This window comes from Sphaeramia orbicularis, chromosome 21 (assembly GCF_902148855.1).
Source record: "Sphaeramia orbicularis chromosome 21, fSphaOr1.1, whole genome shotgun sequence".
In the NCBI taxonomy this organism is placed as follows: Eukaryota; Metazoa; Chordata; class Actinopteri; order Kurtiformes; family Apogonidae; genus Sphaeramia; species Sphaeramia orbicularis.
This window is the reverse complement of record NC_043977.1, coordinates 42,215,086-42,236,003: the sequence shown is the minus strand read 5'-3', so window position 1 is coordinate 42,236,003 and position 20,918 is coordinate 42,215,086. Positions and strand designations below refer to the sequence as shown.

The 20,918-nt window shown below is 38.6% G+C and overlaps 1 long non-coding RNA gene across 1 annotated transcript; it reads right to left on the bottom strand.

Moving 5' to 3' along the window:
- Positions 1 to 454: 454 nt before the first annotated feature.
- LOC115412603 (uncharacterized) lies at positions 455 to 11,918 on the bottom strand. Its single transcript, XR_003934355.1, has 3 exons — positions 11,906 to 11,918; positions 5,038 to 5,040; positions 455 to 569 (listed from the first exon to the last, which is right to left on the bottom strand). It is a non-coding gene; the product is annotated as an uncharacterized LOC115412603 (long non-coding RNA).
- Positions 11,919 to 20,918: the final 9,000 nt, after the last annotated feature.

Sequence of the window (20,918 nt, the reverse complement as noted above, 5' to 3'; positions counted from 1 at the left end):
GAACGCTTATGGGCTGGATCCACAGAAGAAGTACAACGCTTTTGCAGGTGCACAATTTGTGCATAGTGATGGAACAAATGAACTGAGGCTTTAATGTGTGTCTTCAGCAAAAATGTGCGTCACAGATAAAGCCTTGATTTAACCCATAAAGACCCAAACCGCCACTGGCGACCAAAAGCATCTACTGATGTAAACTGTTGATCCACTAATCCTATCAATACATGCAAATAATTGGTGTAAAATACAGTTTGTCATCTTTTCATAGTCATCAGATATGACCCATATAGACGTTCAGAGGCTCCGTAGTGAACATGGAAACACCGTCATCTTCTACAACATCGATTCACCAGTAAAACCAATGGAGTTGGATCAATGACAGTGGATGGAGATACTTGGTTTATGTTCAGTTAATTATATATTTTACTAAAAACAGGCATTTATTTTTGAGTTTTCTCTGGTTTTGATATACAGGAGGTCCTCAGGTTACGAATGAGTTCCGTTCCTACGCTGGCGACGTAACCCGAATTTCCGCGTAAGTCGGAATTAACCCTTTAATACCCCCTAAATACCTAGTACTAGGTGGCTGAAGAAGAAGGAGGGGAGGCTGTGAGAGCTGCTGCTGGGGAATCCGGATTATCTGGAGGGGTAACAGGTGCAGGATCTTCTGTAGATGTTGAAGGTACGGGTTCTACTGGCCTCTCCACCTTGGTGAAGTACTTGAAGATGTCCGTCTGGAAGGAAATCTTCCTCTTTTCCTCCCAGATCTCACGGTAGCACCGTACACTGTCCATCACTCCCCTTGAAGCTTTCGAAAATCGTTCCATATTGGGATCCTCTGCGGACGAGACTCAGGCGTTGTAAAGTCGAAACAGCGTAGGTCGAGTACCGCGTAACCCGAGGACTTCCTGTAATAATCCTCAAATGTAATCAAGGCACGATGATTTAAGTACCTGATCAGTAAATGAAATGTGGGAAAAGTCTGTTTTTCTTCAGTTTTCTCTGTTTTGATATAATAACCTATTAAATTTACTCTTTTCATGAACATATAAATTAAATATAGGAATTTATATGTTGAAAAATATAGAATTTATAGTGAAAAATGCAAAATATAGAGGATAATATTATAATAAATTGTGATAAAATGGTTAAAAAAGGTTAAATAGAAAGAAAAATTTATTTGGGAACCACCACAAAAGTAGCTCTGGGTCTTTATGGGTTAAGGCTTGTGTTGCTATCAAGGAAATCTTTTTTTAGTGCACATTACGTCACTGATTCATTCAACATATCGCTTCTTTATAAGAACACTTCAAATCTGACATGTGGATCCTTTCATCGTTCGTAGTGCTGTGTGAGTCAGTCAGTGAAATAAAATAATATAAATAGCAGGAGAAATATCCTGAGAAGTAACAGTGATGCAGGAGTAGCAGCAGTGTAGATTATTTCCATACCAGCCCGTTGACCCACGGGGAACCAGGGGTTCTAGATGTGGTAGTTACTATGCTGGGGAGAGCTGACTATTGGGAGAAGATGTGAATAATATTTTATGAGTACTGACATAAAAATTGTTTGGTAAATCATGATACCGTTTCCGTTTTCAACACAGTATGAAAACTGCAGAGGGGCCCACTGCCTCCTCTACCGGCTCAGACATTTTATAACAGTATTCTAGTGGATTATGAATATGATGAAAGCAATATGATGCACCTTTCTGTGCAGAGAGGGCCTCTGTTTGCTTTTTCCCGTCTGCCGGTGCTCCGTAGGACAGCCATCTCTGTGTCTGAAGTAACAGTATGGTCTGTTACACCCATTTCTGCTCAGGGTTCCTGCGGGATCTTAAAAAGTCTTAAAAGTCTTGAATTTACGAATGTGCATTTAATACCTTAAAAAAATCTAAAAGGTATTAAATTTGATATGGTAGGTCTTAATTTATGTTGCTATAAACTTGTTGGCTGTATTGTGTTTAAATGTGTCTGGGGAAGCTGCAAAGAAAGTAACATTATTCTGTTCAGTTCCACCCATTGCAACCCAACAGTTTATAATGAAATTAGGAACCAGTTTTTTGGGGTTTTTTTTTCCACTTTATTTTTATTGTTTGATTTCTGTACATTACAAAACAAACATAAGGGACATTTGGGATACATTGACCATAATAAACCTTTGTGACTAACAACTGGTTTAAGTCATGTGACGTTGAAATGAAAATTGCCCATTTCTTCCATTTATCATGGCACTGTTCTTCTTGAATCCTCACTCTATGGGTCAGAATCTCCATCTCAAATATTCCATTCACTGTTTGTATCCAGTCGTTAGTTGTAGGAGGTTCTAATCTGCACCATTTTTTGATAATAGCCTTTTTACAGGCTTCTAATAGTACTTCAAACAAATATCTATCATTTTTTCTTACATTATTACCAATAATACATCCAAAATACATCACCAAACATGTTTTAGGAATTGCATAACCCAGTATCTTAACAATTGTTGAATATACATTATCCCAGAATGACGCAAGTTTCGGACATAACTATAAGAAATGAGCATGATTTACACTGACATCTCCACATTCTCTCCAACAAGGTTGAACTCTGGACCAAATTACCGTTAACTTTGCAGAACCCAGTGAGAAATGACTCACAGCAGTGGAGTCAATAAATACATTTTCCTAAATTCTATGAAATAGGCTGTGAAATGGGCGTTAAATTCAGGTCTAAGTGGTCATAAAAAGGTCTTTAAAAGTCTTAAATTTAACTTATAGAAACCTGTAGGAACCCTGTCTGCTGCCTTTGCCCTCGCTGTAGTCTGTGTAAAAGTCAATCCCTCAAAAGAAGCCAGTGGCTCTTACCATTATCTCCAGATGTTCCTCTCATGCCCACACAAACCTGCTTGGCTTTACAATCCACAAAATTTTGTCGTACTGCAAAAGCTTTTAAGAGTGACGAAACAAAAACAACGTCCCTACGGTGCCATGTTGGATTGTTCAGGAAATTGAAATCTCATGTTAACTCGGTCATCTACGTTCTTACCCTCACAAATGGTCATGAGATTTGGGTCATGACCGAAAGGACAAGATCCTGGATACAAGCAGTCAAATTGAGTTTCCTCCATAGGGTGGCTGGACTTAGGGATAGGGTGAGGAGCTCAGTCACCAGGGAGGAGCTCGGAGTAGAGCCGCTGCTCCTCCACATCCAGAGGGGCCAGCTGAGGTGGCTCGGGCATCTGTTTCGGATGCCTCCTGGACGCCTCCCTGGAGAGGTGTTCCGGGCATGTCCCACCGGGAGGAGACCTCGGGGAAGACCTAGGATGCGCTGGAGAGACTATGTCTCTTGGCTGGCCTGGGAATGCCTTGGGGTTCCCCCGGAAGAGCTGGAGGAGGAGTCTGGGGAGGGGGAAGTCTGGGCTTCTCTGTTTAGACTGTTACCCCTGCGACCCAGCCCCGGATAAAGTGGAAGAGGATGGATGGATGGATGGATGTTAACTTGGTAGTGTCGCGCTGTTCCACGTCATAGAAGAGAGCTAACAGTGTTGTATTCCAGAATTACTAATATCTCCCAAAATATTGGTTCTATCAACTTGCCATCTTTGCTAGTCTGTTCCTTGAACAAAAATACATAAGTATGCCAAACTGCAGCAGTCAGCTGTTTCTGGATTTTGTGTGATGCCTGAGATACACAAACACACACAAACAAAGTCCAGTTCCCTTTTATAATATAGATTATAGCCTGTTTGACTTGATTTTGAATAAGTATGAATAATAATGCAAATTCTTATAATGCTTTTATTGCAACTTCAGTTTAGAGTCAGTGTTGTGTCTATGTGGGTGTTCATATACTTATACATGTGAACACTATAGAAATATCCACTGTATATTGTCACTACACACAACATCTATTCATACACTTCAGCTCAGGTCATGATTATAATATATGGTGTCACCTGCTGAATGTTCCTCTGCACAGCGAATTGCAGTATTTATTTCTAGCGAACCCTTTGGTGAAGCAGTGGGTCAGAAAGCCTTCATTCGACGATCACTACCAGTGCAAGAAAGACCAAAATATTGCATGTACGACACAAAAGTTGGAATTCATTGCAAACTACGCTGCCAAGCAAAGAGCATCCATTCAAAGATCATTTGCATGGAAAAGACTGCTGTATTAGTTATTCATATATGCTTATAAGTCTTTAATTGTAGAGCGTATAGTTCCAGATCATACATTAATGACCATCAGAATCTGACTGATCTGCTGTTAATGATGTTACAACATACTGTGCTTAGTCCAATTGCACACAGTCTCTTTTGGAGTTTGGAGATGCTGTGATACACATCCAGCTGTAACATCAAGCATAAGTACGAATGTTTATATGAAATCATAGGCACATGTACATTAAGGCTGAGCAATTTTATCGATTCTGTGATATATATCGATATTTTGTTTTCCAAGAAAGTATTGATTTTTCAGCCGCGAGTATACAGGGGTTGGACAAAATAATGGAAACACCTTAAAAAATCAACAAAATATAATTTAATATGGTGTAGGTCCGCCTTTTGCGGCAATTACACCCTCAATTTTCCGAGGTATTGATTCATACAACTTGTGAATTGTTTCCAAAGGAATTTTAAGCCATTCTTCAGTTAGAATACCCTCCAACTCTTTTAGAGACGATGGCGGTGGAAATCGACGTCTTACTTGAGTCTCTAAAACTGACCATAAATGCTCAATAATGTTGAGGTCTGGGGACTGTGCCGGCCATACGAGATGCTCAACTTCATTAGAATGTTCCTCATGCCATTCTTTAACAATTCTAGCTGTATGGATTGGGGCATTATCATCTTGAGGTGAAGGTGTTTCCATTATTTTGTCCAACCCCTGTAGATACATTAAGCCCCATTCAAATCCCCTGCAAGTGGCACGGTCCGCATCGCCCTGTACCCCATAGTAAGTACAAGTAGAAAACCAGCCAAGCCAAGAAAGGGGGACATACAAAAAACACTGAACCAACAGAAAGCTTTCTGGATTTTTAAACTCCAAGCCACTGTACCCCCTGGACTGAATGAAGAGTTGGACTTTTCTGTTTTCCTGTAATGTATTATGTGTGTCTTGTTTTAAAGACTTTACACTGTTTTGATCTTAATTTAACAGGGATATGTAAATTTTGCACTGTTCTTTATCCATGTATATTTGTAAATATTTCTATTTGACCCGCAGTGACACCATCTGCTGGCCGTTTACATGTGGACACCCTCTGCAGGCCATTACCTTCATGCCCAGTTGGCAAGTCCCTATTGGTCGATCCTACTATACAGGAACCCACAGTTTTCCAGGCTCCTGTTTGACTTCCTGATGAAGGCTTGAAGCCGAAACGCATTGAAGTGTTTTTAGGGTCTGGATATGACCGTTCTATGTCAATAAAGGCATTTTAATGTTTAAAGAGAGTGCCTTGGATTTTTCTTTCAGTTGATATCTACTTTTTGAATCCCTTTTTCCAAAGAGCACCTTGAACAAACTCTTTTTTTGGTCCGAGAAGCATTCCTTCCCATGAATTTTTTGAACTTCCACAGTTTGCACTGTTTAAATAAATCAAACTAATTTTCTCATCACATCTTTGATTCATTTTGTCCAGCATTTGCAAGCTGTAGACTCTCTGTCCAGTCAAACCATATATTGTGTAACTGATCGATACTTTCAGTCAGTGGAACACTCACAAGATGTCACCAAAATCACTCTGTCACTTTAAAATCTTTCAGAAAATGATGGAAGTGTATCGAATTGTATTGAATTGAATATCAGGATATATATCATATCATGAGCTAAATACTGTGTATTGTATCGTAACGTGAGATTAGTGTATCGCTACGGACCTAATGTACATTCAGTGAACTGAAACGTTATTTTAAGAATCAAACACATTTCAGACCTGAATAACAGCTGGAGCCTAATTGAATGGCCATTTCAGTAGATAATAGATTGTCTTAAGTACATAAAACACTTTTAAAGCATCACCATTGGTTTAATTGTGTGTGTGTGTGTGTGTGTGTGTGTGTGTGTGTGTGTGTGTGTGTGTGTGTGTGTGCATGTGTGTGTGTGTGTGTGTGGGCGCTCATTATGGTGCTGAAATGTGGAGAAACACATGAAACACTCCAACTCTGCTCTGAAAAACTTTCTGGTTGTGTTTTCCTCCGCACATCATTAGCAGAAGGTTTTGTGTGAATAAATGCATTTTAACAGTTAACAGGCACAATCTATTCTTTGTTGAATTGGCCCTTTGTGTGCTAAGAAAGATCATATGATGATAATCACAAAAGAACATTTATTTGCACATACCACAGCAAGTCAGAAGTGTATTTTAGAGTGTGAAGTGAATATTTTCATAAGAGTCTATTAAAATGCTGTTAAGATCTGTATCAATTTAAGAAAACACAGCTTCGTGACATCGTTAACAGTATTGTTTGCGTTGATGTTGTTATTAGTTGTGTGCTTTTCCACGTTCACAATGTGTTTGCTAAGTTTTTTCTTGACAAGGTTGCAGATAAGGTATGATTTTTCCTCATTCTGCTCTTTTTTCAGCCATGGAATATGTAGAAGACAAAAGCCACACAAAAAGTTCACAGAAACTATAAGAACTTTGCCATCTGTGAGAGCTTTGCTATAAGTAGCAGCAAAGTATAAACACTGCAGAATGGATTAAAGAGAAAAAAAAAAAACAGAGTAGTAGTAGGAGGGTCTATAAAGGAGGTATGGTAACCGGGGGAGGGGTGAAGGATGCCTGAACAGCATCTCTTTTTTTCCTTTTGCTTTTTTGAGCATCTTTAAGTGGAAAAGATCAGAGAGTGCAGAATAACCCTCTCTGACATGCTGGATTTCTCTCTTGAGCATTTCAGGAGCTTAAGAGGATCTGCTCGGTGAGCGGCCTGGCATATAAAGGGACACAACTCCTCTTTGAGGTTAAGTTGCTAAAATTAACATTCTGGGGTGCTTGTTCAAACCCCATTGGCTGACCCCATGACATCACACTTGTGTTTCTGAACCAGATCAGATTTCTATTTGTGATCGTTGTATATTAGGACTACCTTACTGACCTCAGGGTCTCTTCATACCGACTGTTTTCAGCCTCTGAAAGTGCATTAACAGTGTTGCAGAGACACGACAGCAGTGAATATGAGTGGCTTTTGTAATGGTATGTCAGCTCTTTTGTGGTAATACTTTGTGATTCATGTATTGGGTGTGTCATTGTGGTGAAGGAAAAGATGACAGGAAGCAGTTCACAAAGGGAAAAAAAGGAAAAATACAAAGAAGAAAGGCGAAGTGATATAAGAGAAAAGAGGAAAAAGTCCTCCAATGGTGCTGAAACTGACATTTGAGATATTTCTACAACAATCACATGTTATGAATTCATCATTTGCTGAATCTAAATCTTAACCTGCACTGTAAAAGATGAAAATAATATCTCTCATTTAGGAAATTAGATCCAATTAACAAGATATACTTAGATTATTCTAAGTCTATGTCTTGTTGAATCACCTTCTATAAATATGTATTAATAAGATATTCATTTGTTGAAACAATCTCCCTGGTGTTGTTCACTGTTTAGGCTACAGAGCATGACAGTCCATAAATTAATTGACCACGTACTGCCTCCTTTTATAAACTGAATTGCTTTCACACCCACAGGGTAAGCAAACAGTATCGAGTTGTGTTTATTATGTCGGGAGCCATTAATTTGCTGCCAGCTTTACACTGAATGTGTTATCAGAAACCCGGTGAGCGAGCTAACAGGAAAAGGCAAGGAGCCATTTTCATCTTCTCAGTGGTTTTTTATCTCACTGGGAAACTCTAAAATGAATCTCTTGTAAACTTATTTTCCTTGCACCATTACTGCGCCGCGATGCATAACTCTACGGGAGGGAGATAATTTTCTATTTACTGATAAGAACACTCATTAATGTTAACATTGTCCAGGATGAAGATTGCTGCCACTCTGTAGTCGACTATATCAGCGGTTCAATCAATAATTGAGAGGGGCCAAATGGGCGTTTCATATGCATATGTCCTGAATTATTACCCACATATGTAATCCCCTGAGGGTACATAGGATATGAGCCACAGGAATAGGAATCATAACCGAGATTAAATGGCCAAAGCAATATCACAGTCAGCATTTCTTCATTGCATAAACTTTAGGGAACAGTCCACTTAAGCTGCTTTCGAAGCCTGTCTTTGTTTCACACAGATTACACTCTTTGTGTGTGATGGAAACTTGGAGAGATTGCTTTTATACATATCCACCATGAAACCCAGGTAGACTCAGACAGATGAAAGAGGAATGATGAAATCCAAGGGGTGACACAGTGAAACAGTTACATATATCTGGCAAGAACGTCAAAAAGGCCAAAAAATGATCAATATAAAATATGGCAGAATAGGGATTTTCAGTTCTGTGCCAAAGTCTTAGGCCTGCCTCTAGGTTTGCTGTTTTTGTAGGGTTGAAATGACCAAACATATTTATTTCTTATTGTCTTTTCTTAACCCATAAAGACCCAAACAGCCACTGGCAACCAAAACTATCTACTGATGTGAATGTTTAATAACTGTTGATCCACCAATCCTATCAATATGTGTAAATAATTGGTGTAAAATACAGTTTGTCATCTTTTCATGGTCATCAGATATGACCCATTTGGACGTTCAGAGTCTCCGTAGTTACCGTGGAAACACCGTCATCTTCTACTACATTGATTCACCAGTAAAACCCATGGAGTTGGAGCAATGACAGTGGTTGTAGAAATGTGTTTTTATGTTCACTTAATGATGTATTTTACTGAAAAAGTCACTTTTTCTTCAGTTTTCTCTGTATCTGACACAATAACCCTCAACTATAATCTGAGTTTTTACAAAGGTCTACATGATCAGTGAATTAAATTTAGGAAAATACCAGATTTTCACTAAAAAAGAAAGTAAATAAATGCAGAGGATAACATTATAATAAATGGGGATTAATCATTTAAGAAAAGATAAATGTAGAGAAAAAACTATTTTGGAACATAAGTAGCACTAGGTCTTTATGGGTCAACATACAAAAATGAAAATACATTGAATATGTGCACAGCCGTAAAAGACAAATAACTGAACTAAATGGGTTGTAAAGGTTAAAGTCACTATTTAGTGTGACCTCTGACCCCATGACAAGAAGCAGCACAGTTAGAAACATCTGACATGTATTGTATGAAACCATGTATAAAACATCAGAAAATTAACTGATTCAGATTCATATTTATTATTAATTGTCATTCAATAAAAACGTCCCAGATACTGTTACAGAACGAAATTGCAAAATTCACAGCACGAAATAAAACAGAAAAAAAAATTAAAAACACCAACTAAAAACAACCCAATATATATGATAAAATATTAAAAACTGCACTAAAATAAATAGATAAATAAGTTATTAAAGGTAAAAAAAAAAAAAAATATTGCACGATGGAGGGTTCACTATTGCACCTATTATTGCACATTCTGTATTGCACTTCACCCATTCAACTTTTGTTGAGGCCGTTGGATAAAAACTATTTAAGAATCTGGCAGTTTTGCACCTCAGGCTCCAGAAGCGTTTCCCTGAGGGCAGGAGGGAAAACAGTTTGTTGAAAGGGTGGGATGGGTCTCTGGCAATACCCCTTGCCCTGGACAGACAACGCTGTTCTGCCAGCTCACCCACAACTGGCAGCATAAATGTCAAATTGTCTGAGCAAAAGTGTTAAAGACATGTTAGTACACAGGGAGGTCCACTAAATAATACCACTTTGGTTTATTGAAGCCACAAATGCATATGTGTGGACCAGCGGTGATTTCTCATAGACTGCAAGGGAAGCCCGGCTTCCCCTAAAATTACAAAAATTAAATGGTTAAATATGTACGGTTGTGTTGACATTTTATTGACTACAAATGTGTTAGAACACGTTCATCTCAAACATGAGTTTGTTCAGAATCAGCTTTATCACAAATCAACGGACTCGATGTTGTTCACTTCTCATACATTCCCGTGTCGTTTTTTCATTCGATCTCTGCTCAGTGCATTTGTTCGTAGACTGCGGGCGTCTCTGGGCTTCAATGGGACTGAATGGAACAGTTTTTTTCATTGCCTCAAAACTGGATGGTAATTGGATAAATGCCACAATGTTGTCCCGCCCCCGGACACCGGGCATCTCTGGGGGTGAATGGAGCTGTGGGCGGAGCTCGGCCGGGCTGGACACCAGAATCCCACGTGCTGATTGGAGGATCAGTCGAAAGGCTGAATCCCGTTTGATTGACAGCTAGTTTGAGATCTACTCCTTCACTGACACAGTTCAGTTTAATACCGTCACACATTCTGCTGTGAAATCAGAGAAACCACTACGGAATTACTTGTTCATTTCTTGCACTGTAAATTAAACACACTCATTGTACTTCCTTGTTTCAATTTAACATAATTTCAGCGTTTTCTTGTTTCAGTTACATAATTTAGTCATTTCTTGTTTGAGTTTAATATCGTTTTGTAGATCGTTAAATCAATCAAACTGTCGGCTAGGTCGGAGTGAAAGGAGCTTCTCTTGTTTAAAAAGGCTGAAGTCTTACACCTGCAACACAATGGGCCAAGGCAATCTAAGGAGAGAGGACACTGGTCCAGTCCCTGGAAAAGACGCCTACTTGGTATGATAAGGTCACTGACCATTTTCTTAAAAAGGAACGGAGGGCCGAATGTATGTTTAAATAACTTGACAATTTTTTTTTTTTTTTTTTTTTTTTTTTGATGTATGCCGACAATGAGCTTCCCCTGTCTGAAAGACGAGCAGCCGCCACTGGTGTGAATATTAGAACTTTATTAATCCAACAAACCTAATATTGGCCAAAGGCTTTTTTCACAGTACTGTATGAATATCTGTGTATCATGTATATCTTGATGTTTAGATGTCGATTTTAAATAACAGTTAAAAATATTATATGTGACAATTTGTTCTTTATGTTGGTGATACAGTTATTTACAGAGAACCAGCCATAATTCTTCAAGTATACTACACAGCAATAAAAAACGCAATAATGTATTGATAAGAAATAAACTTTGCTTAAGCACGCTCAAAGCCTGGAGTGATTATTAACATTTGTCAATTTCTTTGGCAGCGGCTTTCGGTTGTGAATAGAGAAGCAGAAGACTGGAGAGAAATTGTAAGAACTAGGAGCTGCATTTATTAACATCACACAGAGACACTGAGGGATTCAACAACACCAATAACATACTGAGGAAAAACGAACTGCCTTTTATACTCTACCTACCAGAGGTGAGTAACTGGAAGAACTGAAGAGAAACTGCACTCGTATGAAGCCATAAATATGTGCATTAAACCATCACTGTTTCACAAATAACACAAGAATAAATAATTACATGTGTACAAGTTCATCGTCTTACAGTAAGAAGGTCCTGAGGAGGAAGTGGACGGACGGACGGACAACAGTTTTGCTGGTTTGGTCCAAGAGCCGTTTTTGAATACTTCTGATTTTGCCTTTTTACAATTTCAATTCAATTTCAGTCAGATTTATTACAAAATTATTACAAACAGTCAAAATCACCAATTCATTTATAAGGTACATTTTGTAATAGGACACCCCAGAAGCATTCCTACTTCTCATTTAAAAAAAAAAAAAAAAAAAAAAAAGGTTTTCTTTGCCTTGTTTGGTATACTTTTTTCAGCACCACCTCACCTTTGCGACTTTACAGTTATTTTCTGACTGTTTTTTTTTTTTTTTTTTTCATTTGACATGCTGTGATAACTCAATAAACCTAAAATCACACAAAAAAACCCCATTAAATCTGAGTAGGAAAAAGCTGATAGACTGTTTGTCATTAAAATCATGCGCATTTTTATAACTGGAATGAACACTGAAATCTTCAAAAAATAATTCCAAACTAGCGCCTTGACCTGTGGGGAAACAGGTTTCTGGACTTGATTACTGTCAGTAGAGGGTATGCACGTGACGTCACTGCGAGCAGAAGTCACCGCGGTTACACCCACTGAGTGGCAGAAAGAGGGAGATGAGTAGCAGCGTTGGCTTCAGTACTGTCTAAACTTAAGAACAACATTTAATAAAAAATGGGGAAGAGCTGTTGTGCGACTTGATTGTATGAACAGGTTTGAAAAGCAGTCGGAGCTATCGTTTTACAGGCATTGAAAGACAAAGAAAAGAGAAGTAGATGGATCCACAAATCCAGGCAACAAAACCTAGATCTGTGGATCCTGTTTGGTGTCAGGTAACATTAATTTATGCTGTATTTTTGGGTAAAATCATACTTTAAATGACGTATTGTTTTGGCTAACGTTACTTCTTAGTAAAGCTCTTGGTTTCATGATCAGATCTTTCATGGTTTTTGTTTTCATTTTGTGATTCTGAACCTTGTACTCCTACATGATTAGTAAACTCACTTAAACTGAGGCTAACCTAGTTTTTCAAATACGGGGGAACTGGAGAATAAAGCTACGACGGTGTATGAGGGCCACATAAGAAAATAAAAACACTTGTCAATAAGAGAATAAAGTCATAAAATATCGATATAGAACCCGTAATTTTATGATAATAAAGTCGAATACAAAAAGATTCACAATATTGTGAGAATAAAGTCGTAGTTATAAAAAAAAAAACCTCATAATTTAACAAAAATGTCACTTGATTATGCGATTAAAGTAGTCATATTCCGACAATAAAGCTATAATATTACAAGAATAATGTCGTAATTTAAAAACAGGTGGGAAAAATATCATAATTTACCAGAGTACAGCCGTACCCTGCTGGTCCACAGCAGTAGTATCTGTGTTGTATAAAGTACTTGATCTGAACTAGACTCAGTAAATCTCCTCAGTACCAGTAGATCATGCATATATTCACTGGGGTCAGTACACGGTCTACTGTAAATGCACTTTGGATCAGTTGGTTCTCTGCCTAGTTTTGGACCCTGGTTGTCAGTAACGATGAAACCATGTATATTTGTTTCAGGTAAAAATAGCGATGATCCCCAACACCCTGGATTTCAGGATACACCATTTCAGGTCACATGTCAATGTTCGTGGACCACTTGTTCTTTGGTAGCTTGTACGGATCCATGTCTAGTCCAACTGTCCTTAATTTAATTTCATATTTCACATTTTCCCGGTCTCTCTGTGTTTACTGCTATACTCTGTCATGTTGAGCAGGTTGGTTTTTGCCACTCAGTCTGACTTAGAGGGGCGTGGCCCAGGGGGGAAGTGACGTATGTGCATACACTCTATACCGAAGGTGGGATGTGAAAAGGGAGGGTGTTTTTAAAATCTGCATCCTGACCCTGAGGGGCAACATCCCGATCCTGCAGCAGGGATATTTGTTGTGTATTCATGCATGCTGTACAGCATTTGTCCAGCAGTCACCACCAAAGCCTTCACGTGGTTCTGGGTATAGCAATGTGATTGTAAGGCTATTGTATTCCAGAATTACTAAAAACTCCCAAAATATTGTGTGACGAATGGCCAAGTGGTGGAGGAAACACATCAGGAGGCTGGAGTGATCTTCACTTTGGTATAATTTATTTACAGTGATCGTCCAACAAACATGGCATTTAGGGCTGTGTCAGTACAAAAAACAAAAAAACAACCAAAAAAACAAAAACTAACTGACGAAAAACAGCTCAACAGAACATATGAAAATTCAGATACTGACAACAGAAACAAAGGCTCAGCCCATGGCTACAGGCAACCAGCTTCAGCGGCCTGCTCCACACAAGCAGGGCCACACTTGACTCTGGAGGAGCATCTACTTCAGGTTTTATATACCCGTTGTCCCTTCAACAAATCACGATCAATCCCACATCGAACCATCCACGAATGTTACTTTTCCCTTACAGTTACCATTTACTGGAAATATACTTGAATCCCTAGTTTAAAAAAAACTTCAAAAACTTCAAACCCTTCACTGGCCATGGGCTGCCACCATGACATACTGGTCCTATCAACTTGTCATTTTTGCTAGTCTCTTCCTTACGGTGGCCGACAAGGGATAAACACAGTGCAACGGCCAAAATGTGTCTCAGAGAAAACAGCTGTAAGTACAGAAACGATGCAAATTCACAAACTCAAACACAAGTCTAAAGGAGGTACAAAAGGAGGAACGTGGTGCAAAAGAAAAACACATAAAAATACAGCAAATAAAGGACAAACCGATTCAAACCAAGAAAACATCTGCAAATGAAAAACGCTGCATAACCAGTCACTACAACAGAAGTGCTCCAAACCTGTAGGGGGCGCTGTCAGCAGAACAGCTCAATGCAAAAACAAATAGGATGGAGAGAGAGACGGAGAACAGCTGACTGACAGGGTTTCAAACTACAGTGGGAACAAATTGAAGTTACAGCGTAGCGCAGTAATGTGACTTTTATTTGATTCTGTTTGACACTAGTCTGTTGTCTATAAACGCTGCCCCCTGCAGGTTTGGAGCACTTCCATTATATTGACTGGTTCTGCAGCGTTTTTAGTTTGCAGATGTTTTCTTGGTTTAGATCGTTTTTTTATTTGCAGAGCATTTAATGATTATGCATGTGTTTTTGTTTCTTGCAGCACATTTTTTCATTTGCACCACATTCCTCTTTTTGTACCTCATTTAGACTGTGTTTGTGAATTTGCATCGTTTCTGTACTTGCAGCTGTTTTCTCTAAATGAGACGCATTGGGTCGTTGTAATGTGTTTGGCCCTTGTCGGCCACTCCATTCCCTTGACCAAAAATACAGGAGTATGCCAAACTGCAGCAGTCAGCTCACACACACACACACACACACACACACACACACACACACACACACACATATACACACACTCAAACAGAATGCACTTCCCTTTTAAAAGATAAGACTTAGCAAATAACAAAGTTATATACAGTAGAACTATTTAAATGAAAATGCAGCCAGTGCCTCAGGTGTTTCATAGGAAAACTATACAGCTATTTACAAAACAATCTGTTGTCACAATATGATGCCACAAATATGTTCAATGAACCATTTTCACACCTCAGAAAACTATATACAACTATTTATAAAAAACAATCAGGTGTCACGGGGGTCGCTTGGAGCCTATCCCAGCTACATAGGGGCGAAGGCGGGGTACACCCTGGACAAGTCGCCAGTCCATCGCAGGGCCGACATATAGAGACAAACAATCACTCTCACATTCACACCTATGGGCAATTTAGATTAACCAGTTAACCTATTAGTGCATGGATGGAGCGGGTTCAGAAAATGAATGAATCAGGTGTCACAAGATGCCACACATCTGATCGGCTGATGTCGATCACTTTTCCACCAAACACAGACAGGTGTTTTCTTTTCATGCAGAGACTTTCCTTTGAAGCTCATTTTTACTTTCTCCTCCTGCACCGAAGGCACACCAAATGTGATGACAATATTGCAGAAAATTGTGTGTTTATTGCATATGATGAGTCTGGTTTTACTTGGCCTTTCAACACCATTGACTCCACTTCATTATTACTTAGACATCTGCACTTTCCACAAAAGTTGAAAGAAAGACTCATTTTAAATCGGTCACGGGATTCCTAAAGCAGCTGACTGAATGAGCTTCACCCTTTTGCCACCGGACCCTGCTGACGAGAAAACCAGGAAGAGGTGAGTTGAGTCATTGTAAGATATTGAGCATCACTTTGAAGAAACTACACAAAGAATAACTTACAATTTAACATCATTTCAAGCTTCTGTTGCAGCTCAGGTCAGATTGCCAGTTTCCCTTTTCTTCTCAATCAACCTCTGTTATCACCAATCAAAATGCTCAGAAAAGTATTTATCACTAAGATAAAGAATACATTAATCCCTCCGTGTGTCCTCATTCATTTAATATTTAACAAGTATCTCATTAATCATGTAAACTTGGACCATATATGGTAATAGAACCACAGGTGTCTATAGCCTCTTTAACACAGCACTTCTGTTCTGGGAATATTTCACTTTTATTCCAGAACAACGTGTGTAAATGAAATGGTGGGATCATTTGATTCCACCTCTGTTATGGCTCTGTAATGCCTCTGGAGGTAGTAACAGAGCCGTGACAAAGGTGGAATCATGATTACTAAGGAACACCTCTTCTTCCGCAACCAAGGTGTGACGTTTTGATGATGTATTGCGTGTTAAAAATGAGCGTGGGTCGTGCACAGTAAACAAACATATCAACACAACCAGAAAGACGTTGAACTGGGGAGTCGCCAAGATCCCCTTCGGGCAGAGGACTCTACCCAGGCTAACATTTATGGAACTGTGAAAGACTCTGCTCACAGTATTTCCGACACACAAGTTATTCATCACACTGTACGCTGCGTCACCGCCCCTTTGATTCCGGAATGCAGGTCTGCTGTGTAAAAGTCCAGCCTGTCTCACCCCTTGACTTGGCTGTGGAAATCAGTCACTAGTGGAAAAAAGAAGGGATCACCATCTCACCTTTTTTCCAGGATCTCTGTGTTAAAGTGGCTTATGACGACATTTATCCAGATTTTGGCATTAAATGTGTAACTGCTTATTAACCTCCATCACCTAAAGCTCTGAAGGTCCAGCTTCTTCTTAAGCTCTTCTTGCATCTTTGCTTGATTTCTTGGTTTCAATTGAACACAAAATAATTCACTAATAGTGACACATGTTGAGATATATAACTGAAATGTATTCCACTTTCTAATATATCCATCCATTTTTAGGTTTACTCCTGCAGACAACATGTTAGCCTTTAGGTAAGAAGAGCCAGTGTTACCTTAAATATAACACCAGTTACCATGGTTAACTAGCACTGATATTATTGATATCCACTAATATTTTCTACAGTGTAAATGCTGGTAATGTTAGATAATGAAGTGCCCTCTCTCTCTCCCCTCCTGTCTTTATCTCTTCAACCAAGCCCCCCCCCCCCCCCCCCCCCCCCCCGCCCTTTTTTTTTTGGATTAGAAAGTAATATTTTTATTGTTATCATTATCATCATGTTATCATTATTATTATCATATTGCTATTTACATTTCTGATCTTTTTCATTGTAATATGACATTGTTGTTTGTCAATACTCTGTCATTGTTGTTGTTTTTTGTTTGTTTATTTGTTTGAGTTTCCTTTTGTTTTTGTGTTGTTGTTTTTCTGTCCACATTGTCTTGTTAACTATCACTACTAAAAAAAAAAAAAAAAAAAGAGATAATGAAGTCCCCTGACGATGTGAGAGGTGTAAACATTTCCTGATCCCTATAGAAAGCATGCATGCAGAGGAAAATAGTCGTCACTGGAACTTCTGTTCAATAAGTACTTGCATAGACTTTGAGTTTACTTGCAAAAGATACTATAAACTAGAAAAGCACTCAGAGAGAGGCTGATCAGTCAAACCCCCCCCCCCCCCCCGATCACCTCCAAAATTGAATCATTTGTTCCTAGTGCCAGTATCAACATTTCCTGAAATTTTCATCCAAATCCGTCCATAACTTCCACATGGACGGACAGACAGACAGACAAACCAACGCCGGCAAAAACATAACTTCCTTGGCGGGGGTAATAAAAGAGTTTCAGATTATTGGTAGGGACATGTCCACTCTGTGCATATGCTAACCTCAGTTATAGAACAGTTTAGATCAGGTCAGGCAGCGGCAGTCTATTCAGAAACAAGTTCATCATCTCACGGTAAGAAGGTCCAGAGGAGGAAGTGGATGGATGGATGGATGGATGGATAACACAAAGGTTTCATATAACAAAGTAGACCCCTTTTGCTGGTTTGGTCCAAGAACCACTATTGAATACTATTGATTTTGCCTTTATACTGACTTTTTTTTTCCCATTTTACACTCTGTGAAAAGTCAATAAACCTAAAATCATATAAAAAAAAAAAAAAACATGACATCTGAGCAAGAAAAAGTTGATAGACTGTTTTTCATCAAAAACATGTTGAACGTACCATTTTTAGAACTTAGAATAAACACTGAAATCTTCAAAAAATAATTCCAAACTAGTGCGTTGACTCGTGGGGAAACACAGGTTCACTAATAGTGACACATGTTGAGATTTATAATTGAAATGTATTCCACTTTCTAATATATCCACCCTTTTTTAAGTTTACTCCTGCAGACAACATGTTAGCCTTTAGGTAAGAAGAGCCAGTGTTACCTTAAATATAACACCAGTTACCATGGTTAACTAGCACTGATATTGATATCCACTGATATTTTCTACAGTGTAAATACTGGTGATATTAGATGATGAAGTGCCTTCTGACTTTTAAGATTATTAGCTGATGATGTGGGAGGTGTAAAACGTTCTGGATCCCTAGAGAAAACATGTGTGCAGAGGAAAAGAGTCGTCACTGGAACTTCTGTACTATAAGTTCTTGCATAGACTTTGAGTTTACTTGCAAAAGATGCTATAAATGAGTTTCAGATGATTGGTAGGGACATGTCCACTCTGTGCATATGGTAACCTCAGTTATAGAACAGTTTAGATCAGTCAGTGTGTTCATAAACGGTCAACATACAGTGTTTTGTGACCATTTCCTATTCATTCTCTAACCTGGTACAGCAGTCTTTTTTCTTTATAGTTGTATATATCATACTATATTATCATCTTCATCTATGCCCTGGAATGAAACTTTTTAAACTGCCATCTGTGAATGAAGTCTTTTATTTTGCATTATAAAAATCTGTATTTTTAGTATAGAAGAGCCATCCTGCATATTAAGTATCACCTAGATGAAAAAATGCATAAATGAAAGCTATTTAAAGAAGAAACATGCACATTTACTGAGCTCTGAACAGTGCTCAAAGATTAAAAGCAGGAAATATTTCTACATTTTTTTACCGTCTTTGTCAGTGAAAAGAAACTGAATCTCAAATCATTCATGTTGGTATTAGTTCTCCTGGTCAGACAGCTCATTAAAATAGACGGGACCTTTTTTTTCTGTGGTCTGTCATGTCTTTTACATCGCTGTCTGTCATGCATGATGTGCACTGCTCTGTAGACCGAGACGTCTTTTTTTTTTCTCTCTCTCTCTCTCTCTCTTTGTGTTATTGTTCCATCCATTTAAAGTTAGAAATTGGTCTTGATGTTGGGAAGCAAAATAAGAAATAATTGATTAAACTCTCTTGAATACATTAAATATACATCAAGCAACATAAAGTATAGATATTTGTGCAAAATAAAGGTTGTTAATGAAAAGTCGTGTGAAAGACATACATTCACATACCTGAAAAATCTGTTTAAACATAGTGTACTTTTTACCTTGCACCTCTTCCTATACAGTGCATGAAAATAAGGTTAAATCATAAATAAATAAGTATCAGATTGTGGAAAGTGATAATGTATGTGCATTGTGTAATGAGCGTTGAGGCTTTCAGGTGTAGAAAGGTACAGGTCATGTGTTGTGTGGGGATTTGCTGTGTTACTTTATCCAAATGGCCTAAAGGAAGAAGCTCCTTCTTTGCCTCTCACAGCCGTGAAGGAGTGGAGCTGCTTGCCAGAGGGCAGCCACTGAAATAGTTTATGATTGGGTTTGTGAAAGTCCTTAATAATCCTGTTTGCCTTGGACCTGCGCCGTCTGGTCCGAGTGTCCTGGAGGCAGGGCAGCGTTGTCCTGGTGATACGCTCAGCGCTCCGGATCGCTCTATGGAGGGCTTTCTCGACCTGTGAGTTGCAATTACCACAGCAGCCGGCGATTCTCCCAGAGAGCACAGGATTTCCAAAGCGCCGTGGAGATCTCGAATTTCCTCAAGCGCCTGAGGTGATACAAGCGGTGCCTTACCTTCTTCACCACTGTAGAGATGTGCACAGACCATGGCAGGTCCTCAAGGATGGCAACAAGAACTTGAAAAAGTATTCTGGAACTGAGAAACTAATGTTAAATTCATGCCACGGTGAGGATACATTAAGCTCAACAATGTGGTTTAGAAGTAATCACCTTACGGCCATATAATGTGTCTGCCTATAAACACTGCAAATAATTAGGAGAGATTATCTACGTGGAGTGGAAGTAAAATTAGTGGCAGAGGTTACAAGTTATTATCTACACTTAACATATCAATTAAAATAACTGGATAAAAACAAACTCTGCTTTGTCACGTGTGAATAATTACTTACTGTGAACGTTACTTACAAAAGATCTAAGGGGCTTGATTTTTTCATTTGTTATGCTGATAGGAAGCTAAAGGATAGACTGTTGTGGGCAGAAGGGGTGGGATTAAATAAATAATAAATATACTTCCTCCGACACCTTTTCCACTGTGCAAATGAAGTCATGTATATGTATACATTTTGTTTTTGTTTTTTTGTTTTCTTCCATCACTTCTTACTATGTGATTTATTTCTAAGGACTACGTAAGATTACTTTGTCTTGTTGCATATTCGAAATAAACTAAAAATAAAATAAACAAATAAAAAATAAATAAAGTTTTTTGTAGATGCAAAAATAACGCCAGAATAAAATGCTGCTCTTATACAAACTTATACAGCTTTTTGTTTCTTCAAACTATGGATACATGTAATTGCAAAACTGCGAACATACACTGCCAGTCAAAGGTTTGGACACATCTGTTTTTCTTTACTTTCATGACTATTTACGTTGTAGATTGACACTGAATGCATCAAAACTATGAATGAACATATGTGGAATCATGTAGTTAAAAAAGTATGACATAACTCAAAACATGGTTAATATTTTTGGTTCTTCAAAATAGCCACCCTTTGCTTTTATTACTGCTTTGCACATTCTTGGCATTCTCTGGATGAGCTTCATGAGGTAGTCACCTGAAATGTTTTCCAACAGTTTTGAAGGAGTTCCCAGTAATGCTGAGCACTTGTTGGCCATCTGTGGTCCATCTCATGTCATTTAAATGAGAAGGAGAGTCCAAACTTTTGACTGGTAG